This window comes from Denticeps clupeoides, unplaced genomic scaffold (genome assembly GCF_900700375.1).
Source record: "Denticeps clupeoides unplaced genomic scaffold, fDenClu1.1, whole genome shotgun sequence".
NCBI lineage: Eukaryota > Metazoa > Chordata > Actinopteri > Clupeiformes > Denticipitidae > Denticeps > Denticeps clupeoides.
The window spans coordinates 263,838-271,502 of NW_021629784.1; the positions used below are offsets into that span (position 1 = coordinate 263,838).

The 7,665-nt window shown below is 47.9% G+C and overlaps 1 long non-coding RNA gene across 1 annotated transcript; it reads right to left on the reverse strand.

The window, feature by feature from the left end:
- Positions 1–246: 246 nt before the first annotated feature.
- On the reverse strand, positions 247–6,995 carry LOC114774211 (uncharacterized). The gene is made up of 5 exons (XR_003744758.1): positions 6,893–6,995; positions 6,765–6,782; positions 6,483–6,590; positions 537–554; positions 247–362 (listed from the first exon to the last, which is right to left on the reverse strand). It is a non-coding gene; the product is annotated as an uncharacterized LOC114774211 (long non-coding RNA).
- Positions 6,996–7,665: the final 670 nt, after the last annotated feature.

Here is a 7,665-nt window from a genome sequence, read left to right on the forward strand (position 1 = left end):
ACGAAAATGCTTTTTCAATTCTAGTTTTAGTTTTTTCATTTGTTTTCGTTAACTATAATAACCTTGTGCAACATTTGTTTTGCTCCAATTTTTCATGAGCTGAACTCAAAGATCTGAAACATTTTCTCCATATAAAAAGAGCAAGACAAGGAACAAAGATCAATTGAGGAAAAACTTGTACTGTTTTGTGATGTACGTTGAAGAACATGTACTGTGATGACGGTACAAATGACAGTAAAATCCTACTTGTGTTTCAGCTTTAAAACTGGTGCAGATGGGTGGGGCTTTTTCATGAGTTGCCTGGGTGACTAGTGGCAGCAGGTTGGCAGGTTGGGTGTTGGTAAGATCTGTTGGACCAGTTTCTAGAAGAGAAGATGTTGAAAGTATTACATATTTGTTTACAGTGAATCTTTTACAAAATGAAGATTCTGATTTGAAGTATCTGATTTAAACATTTACAGGTTTATTTCTCCCTGAGACAAATAAAATATTTAAAAAAGCAAAATGCCTGTATTTCAATTGAGTGTAATACTCACGTCTGGCCTGCTGGTAACCTGTTAAAAAGAGAAGAGAAAGTATTTTAGTATTTTACTGATTAGTAGTTTACCCACGACACCATGTCTGGTGTAGAAGTTACTGATGTTGTTTGCTGCGTCTCTCACCTGATCATCTCTTCGCAACCATCACCTCAAGATAGTGATGCTGGTCGGCAAAAAAATAATGGTTGAGTCCTTAAAGATCTGTCTCGGCCCCCACATGACTGTGGTGAACTTCTGGTTGTGGTCAACGTGCAACATGTAACACTGAGTATGTTGCATCCCATGTGTTTACATCTAATTGCCAAGATATCACATTTTTGTTTAACATGTAATGTGTTAACAGCATACAAACTAAAATATATTAATGTGTGCGTGATGGTATAAACATCACTAAATGTATTGCACAGGGACTCACCCAGCCTACTCCACCACAGTAAACGAGGTGCTATTAGCCTAGTGGGGAACACTGTCGCATGAACTAGAACACTACAAAGTCACAGGTAGTAACTTACTACCATTGTGTCCCTGAGTTCACTGCAGTCTTGTCATCTTCTTGCCCCTTTGTGTCTGAGGCACGGTACATGTTTTGAAGAGCAGCTGTCAAGTACAGGAGACCCAGCAAATGAAGGAGAGATAGAGAAGCAGGAGGAACATCTCAGATCAGCTGTGGTTGGAGCTTCTGGCCTGGTTCTTGTCGGTGAGGGCAACACGTTTTGTGAGCAGCTTGGGTAGCTGGTTTGGCTTCTTCTATGCTGTGGTGAATGACGCTAAGAGACTGAACAAACTGATCTGGAGGGCAGGCTCGGTGGTGGGCAGGGAACTAGACAAAGTAGACCACTGTCCAGAACACAGGTCATCATGAGCAATTCTGAGCACCCACTCATCTACAGTGTGGTGACTGACCTTCAGCCACACTGTAAAGCACTGAATGCCACAGAAAATCCTTCCTTCCCACCACAATTAGATTCTATAATCGTTCCCTCTATCACTTATCCTCATAATAACTGTAACTACATTTGAACATGTGCAATATATTTATACATTGATCTTATATGATGTATATTGCTTATACATAATGTATTGTGCAATGATTTCTAGGTGCAATATGCTTCTTTTTTTCAATATACTGTTACTTTATTGAAATTGTATTTTTGTGTCTTTATACTGTGCATAATTTATATTTTTTTACAATACAAGATATTTTAGTAATAACAGAGATCTAATTTCTACATTTTTTAGTAGGGTGGTAGTAGCCTAGGGGGGACACACTCTATGAACCTGAAGGTTCAAACCCCACTTACTACCACTGTAACCCTTAGTTGCTCCAGGGGTACTGTCCCTGTAACTACTGATTGTAAGTTGCTCTGAATAAGGGCGTCTGATAAATGTTTGTCACTGGAGTAGTTCGGGGACGCATTTGCAGGCATGCTTGGAGCAAGGGGACAAGTCATCGCACGGGGAGTAGACACTGGACGCGCTGGGGAGGAGGGCCGGAGGCGTTTGGTCGGAGAGAGGGAGGCCGGGGGTGAGTTGAGACGGGAGTGTAGCCGTGGACGCGGCGCAGCACGGCGGGGAGGGAACTCGGGCTTCGTGGGGGGAAGCGGGGAGATCGTCTTGGCAAAAGGGGCAGGCAAACTCAATGTCAATGGCAGGTTGTGGTCTCAATGTAGAATCCGTCAAGGTCAGGGACAGGTAACGGTCGTGGTTATGGATTCTAATCAGCTAGGCATGGGTAAATAAGGCTAGCGTCTCTGAGAACGAATTCAACTCAAAGAGCGGGCAGCGTCTCCTCGGGGTTACCTGACTCTTATACTCTGCGCTGCCCGCTCTCATTTCCGCTTCCGGGTCGCCGTCTCCCTGGCTGGTCTGGTGCTCGGCAGATCAGGGTGGCGGTCATGAAAATCCAGGAGAAGGGCCGGATCCAGGATATCCCGCCGGGGAACCCAGGACCGGTCCGCCGGCCTGTAGCCCTCCCAGTCCACCAAGGGGGAACGTGAAGGGGGAACACTCTGTGGCCAAGGAACTGTGCTGGCTCTGTGCGAGCTCTGCCAAGAGGAGGTGTTGGGAACAGGAGGTGGGTCGGGCCGAGCAGTAGCAGCAAAGGTAGGTCTCCACCTCCTGGTTGACCCTCTCAGTCTGACCATTGGACTGGGGGTGGTACCCCGACAACAGACTGACCGACACCCCCAGTTGTCCCCAGAAGTGATGCCAGAACCTGGCGATGAACTGGGGGCCTAGGTCAGAGAGGAGGTCTACTGGGGATACAAACTGCCGCACCACTTCTTGGAGGACGACGTGGGTGGTTCGCGCAGCTGTAGGGAGTCCTGGAAGGGCAACGAACCGGGCCATCTTGGAAAAATGGTCCACAAGTACCATAATGGTGGTCATCCCTCTAGATTGTGGCAGTCCCGTGATGAAATCCATGGAGACATGGAACCATGGGCGATGGGGGCGAGGCAGGGGAAGGAGAAGGCCTTGTGGTCGTTGCGTGTCAGCCTTGTGTGAGGCACAGGTGTTACATGCCTGTACATCTGAGGCCAGGCCTGGCCACCAGAACATCTGCTGAATGTTGGCCAGGGTGCGCTGACGTCCAGGGCGTCCGGCCAATGGAGTGTCATGCTTCCATTGTAGGATGCACGGTTGGAGAGGGGGTGACACGTATGTGAGGTTGGGAGGAGTGGTCCGAGGGGGTGTGGTGTGTGTGATCTGCAATCACCTCTTGCATGTGGGTCCAGCGTACAGGGGCCAGTAGGAAGGGCTGGGAGAGGATAGGGGAGGACAGATTGTCCTCAGCCTCTGGGATGTATCGGCGGGATAGGGCATCAGCCTTTGCATTTTTGGTGCCGGGGATGTAGTATACGGTGAATTCGAACTGCGTGAAGAACAAGGCCCACCGTGCTTGCAGTGGGTTAAGGCATTGGGTTTTTTGGCAGGTACGGCAGATTCTTGTGGTCCGTCAGTACCAAAAATGGGTGGACTGCCCCCTCCAGCCAATGGCGCCACTCCTCCAGAGCCAATTTGATGTCCAGGAAATCCCTGTTCCCGACATCATAGTTCTGCTCCACCGGGTTTAGGTTTTGGGAGAAGAAGGCACATTAGTGCAATTTGTGGTCCAGGGGGTTGCGTTGCGATAGTACCGCTCCCATGCCTAGACTAGACGTGTCAACTTCAACGACGAATGGGAGTTGGGGGTCTGGGTGGAATAAGATGGGGGCCGTGGTGAAGAGTTGTTTGAGTTTGTTGAACACCTGTTGAGCTTGGGGGTTCCAGTAGAGTCAGGTTGGTTGGTCTTTAAGGAGGGAAGTCATTAGTTGTGCCACCTTGCTGAAGTTGCGGATGAAGCGACGGTAAAAGTTGGTGAATCCGAGGAACTGCTGTAGCTGACGAATGGTGGTGGGTACAAACCAGTCCGTGACTGCGGTTGTCTTGATGGGATCCATGGCAATTCCTTGGGGGCTGATGTGGAACACCAGGAAGGAGATTTCAGCTGTGTGGAAAGTACTCTTTTCCAATTTAACAAAGAGACAGTTTTGTAGAAGGTGCTGGAGGACCTTTCTGACGTGGGAAATGTGGGTCGAGGTGTTGGGTGAGTAGATTAGAATGTCATACATTTACATTTACGGCATTTGGCAGACGCCCTTATCCAGAGCGACTTACAACGTACTTCAGTTACCATCGATGAAGAGATCAATTCCGGTTCACTAGGACCCCAACTATGAATACATCTATTTTATTCACTCTGTTGTAGATTCTGTACACAAGTTCAACAACAAAAAATTACAATTTAATCTAAATATTGGTTGAGTTGGTTGGTTGTCTATTGTTACGCCAAGGTTGCGGGCTGTTACAGAAGGAGAGAGCTGCGAGTTGTCCAGGTAATTAGCAAGATCCTGATGTAGTGAAGAATCTGCTGGAATGAATATTAGTTCAGTTTTGGTGGGATTGAGTTGGAGGTGATGGGCTGCCATCCAAGACGAGATGTTGGTTAGACATGCAGAGATTTTGGAAGCAGCATGTAGATCAGAGGGAGGAAAGGAGAAGAGGAGTTGTGTGTCGTCAGCATAGCAGTGGTAGGATAATCCATGTGAGGATTATCCTACGTAGATGAACACAAATTGGTCCAACGTGTCTCTGAGGATGTCATTGACGAGCGGCCGCAGTCCCCCGTCCTTCTTACCCACAAAAAAGAACGGGGCAGCGGCTGGAGAGGTGGAAGGATGGATTATGCCGCTAGCCAAGGATGCCGTGATGTACTCGTCCATCGCCTTTCACTCCGGAAGCGAGAGCGAGTACAGCCGGCCTCGTGGTGGTAAGGTGCCGGGGAGCAGGTCAATTGCCATGTCATAAGGCCTATGGGGGGGCAGCTCCACTGCCTTGTCCTTGTCAAAGACCGCGGCAAGGTCATGGTAACAGTCAGGGACCCCTAGTAAGGAGGAGGTGGCGTCGTGTGGAGATCGAGGCGTGGTCTCTGGCAGCTTCTGGGTCACATCATTTCTAAGGGGCGTGGTTTCAGCTAATGGGCATGGTTTGGTCATGGTTACACATGAAAGCATGGTTAAAGTGGGGCTGGATTTAATAGGGGCAGATTTTTGCCTGAGGGCATAGTCAGTCCTGTCTTTAGCTGGAACCTGGGCATGGTGGTTGCAGTCTTGGACCAGGGTTTTGGGTCTAGGCAGGGAGCATGGCATGGCCGAGTCTCACCGTTGCTACGTGTGTGGGTCCAGAGCGGTTCGGGGCGTGGCCTGTCGAGGTTGGTGGTGGATGCATTGGCGTCCCCACTGTTTGATGGTGCCTGTGGTCCAGTCAATGTGGGGCTCGTGGGTGGTGAGCCATGGGTACCCTAACACAATTGGATCATGGGTAGTCATGGTTAAGTAGAATGTCATGGTTTCCACATGATTGGGATCGAGATTAGTAGGGGTTTGGTTTGGAGGTGGAGAAGCAGCCGGTACTGCGTGATAAATCCGCGACAACTCTTGTAATCACCGTCATAAAGTGGCGGGAGGGCCAATCCCGCCAGGGTGGACATACGTGACTCTGGAGTGGAGACTGCAGGACCGGGACAGCTGGGCTGGAACTGCAGCGAGTGGACATGTGCCGAAAGCTCAGCGAGAGTGGAGCTGATCTGGAGAAGTACGCGCTGTTGATGAAGCTGTGTGTCTTGGTGATCCTGAATTGCAACGTGCTGCAGCTGCAGGAACGCAGTCAGCTGACCGAGCGTCTCTTGCATGGTGGCCATGCCTGCTGCGTCAGGAGATGGCCCGCTCTTACTGTCACTGGAGGAGTTCGGGGATGCATTTGCAGACATGCTTGGAGCAAGGGGACAAGTCGTCGCACGGGGAGGAGACACTGAACGTGCTGGTTAGGAGGACCGGAGGCGTTTGGTCGGGGAGAGGGAGGCCGGAGGTGAGTTGGGATGGGAGTGTAGCCGTGGACGCGCCGGGGAGGGAGATCTTCGTAACAAAGGGGGCAAGCAAGGCTCGAGGTCAGGGACAGGCAAAGGTCATGGTCGTAGATTCTAATCAAACTCATATCCGCTTCCGGGTCGCCGTCTCCCTGGCTGGTCTGGTGCTCTCTGTTGGGCTGGAGGTGTATTGGCTGTGACAATGTTGTAAATGTAATCTGAACGTAATGTAAATGTATTAATATTATATTGAGTCCTTTTCATTTTTAGCTTCATCGGGCAATTTTTGGTACTTTGTACCGCATTGTTCGTCTTTGTGTTTTAGGTTTTCATGTAGTTTTGATGTAATTAATTTCCTCTGGGATAAATAACGTTTTTGGATTCAGAAAAAATATATAAATGCAACACTTGTTTTGCTCCCATTTTTCATGAGCTGAACATTTTCTCCATATAAAAAGAGCAAGACAAGGAACAAAGATCATTTGAGGAAAAACTTTTTTGTGATGTACGTTGAAGAACAAATGACAGTAAAATCCTACTTGTGTTTCAGCTTTAAAACTGGTGCAGATGGGTGGGGCTTTTTCATGAGTCGACTAGTGGCAGCAGGTTGGCAGGTTGGGTGTTGGTAAGATCTGTTGGACCAGTTTCTAGAAGAGAAGATGTTGAAAGTATTACATATTTGTTTACAGTGAATCTTTTACAAAATGAAGATTCTGATTTGAAGTATCTGATTTAAACATTTACAGGTTTATTTCTCCCTGAGACAAATAAAATATTTAAAAAAGCAAAACGCCCGTATTTGAATTGAGTGTAATACTCACGGCTGGCCTGCTGGTAACCTGTATAAAAGAAAAGAGAAAGTATTTTATTATTTCACTGATTAGTATTTTCCCCACACGACACCATGTTTGGTGTAGAAGTTACTGATGTTGTTTGCTGCGTCTCTCACCTGATCTTCTCTTCGCAACCATCACCTCAAGATAGTGATGCTGGTCGGCAACAAAATAATGGTTGAGTCCTTAAAGATCTGTCTCGGCCCCCACATGACTGTGGTCAACTTCTGGTTGTGGTCAACGTGCAACATGTAACACTGAGTACGTTGCATCCCATGTATTTATATCTAATTGCAAAGATATCACAAATGTGTTTTACATGTAATGTGTTAACAGCGTACAAACTAAAATATATTAATGTGTGCGTGATGGTATAAACATCACTAAATGTATTGCACAGGGACTCACCCAGCCCACTCCACCACAGTAAACGAGGTGCTATTAGCCTAGTGGGGAACACTGTCGCATGAACTAGAACACTACAAAGTCACAGGTAGTAACTTACTACCATTGTGTCCCTGAGCAAGAAGAGTTCACTGCAGTCTTGTCATCTTCTTGCCCCTTTGTGTCTGAGGCACGGTACATGTTTTGAAGAGCAGCTGTCAAGTACAGGAGACCCAGCAAACGAAGGAGAGATAGAGAAGCAGGAGGAACATCTCAGATCAGCTGTGGTTGGAGCTTCTGGCCTGGTTCTTGTCGGTGAGGGCAACGGCGTTTTGTGAGCAGCTTGGGTGGCTGGTTTGGCTTCATGTGTTAGTAGATGACAGTTCTTCAGTCGCCTGGGTGACAAGAATCAGAATGCCAGGTAGTAAGCAAATATTCTACTGTATATCCTTTAAACTGCAACACCATGTAGCTCATGTTCTATGAGATGGTGGTGGCCAGTGCA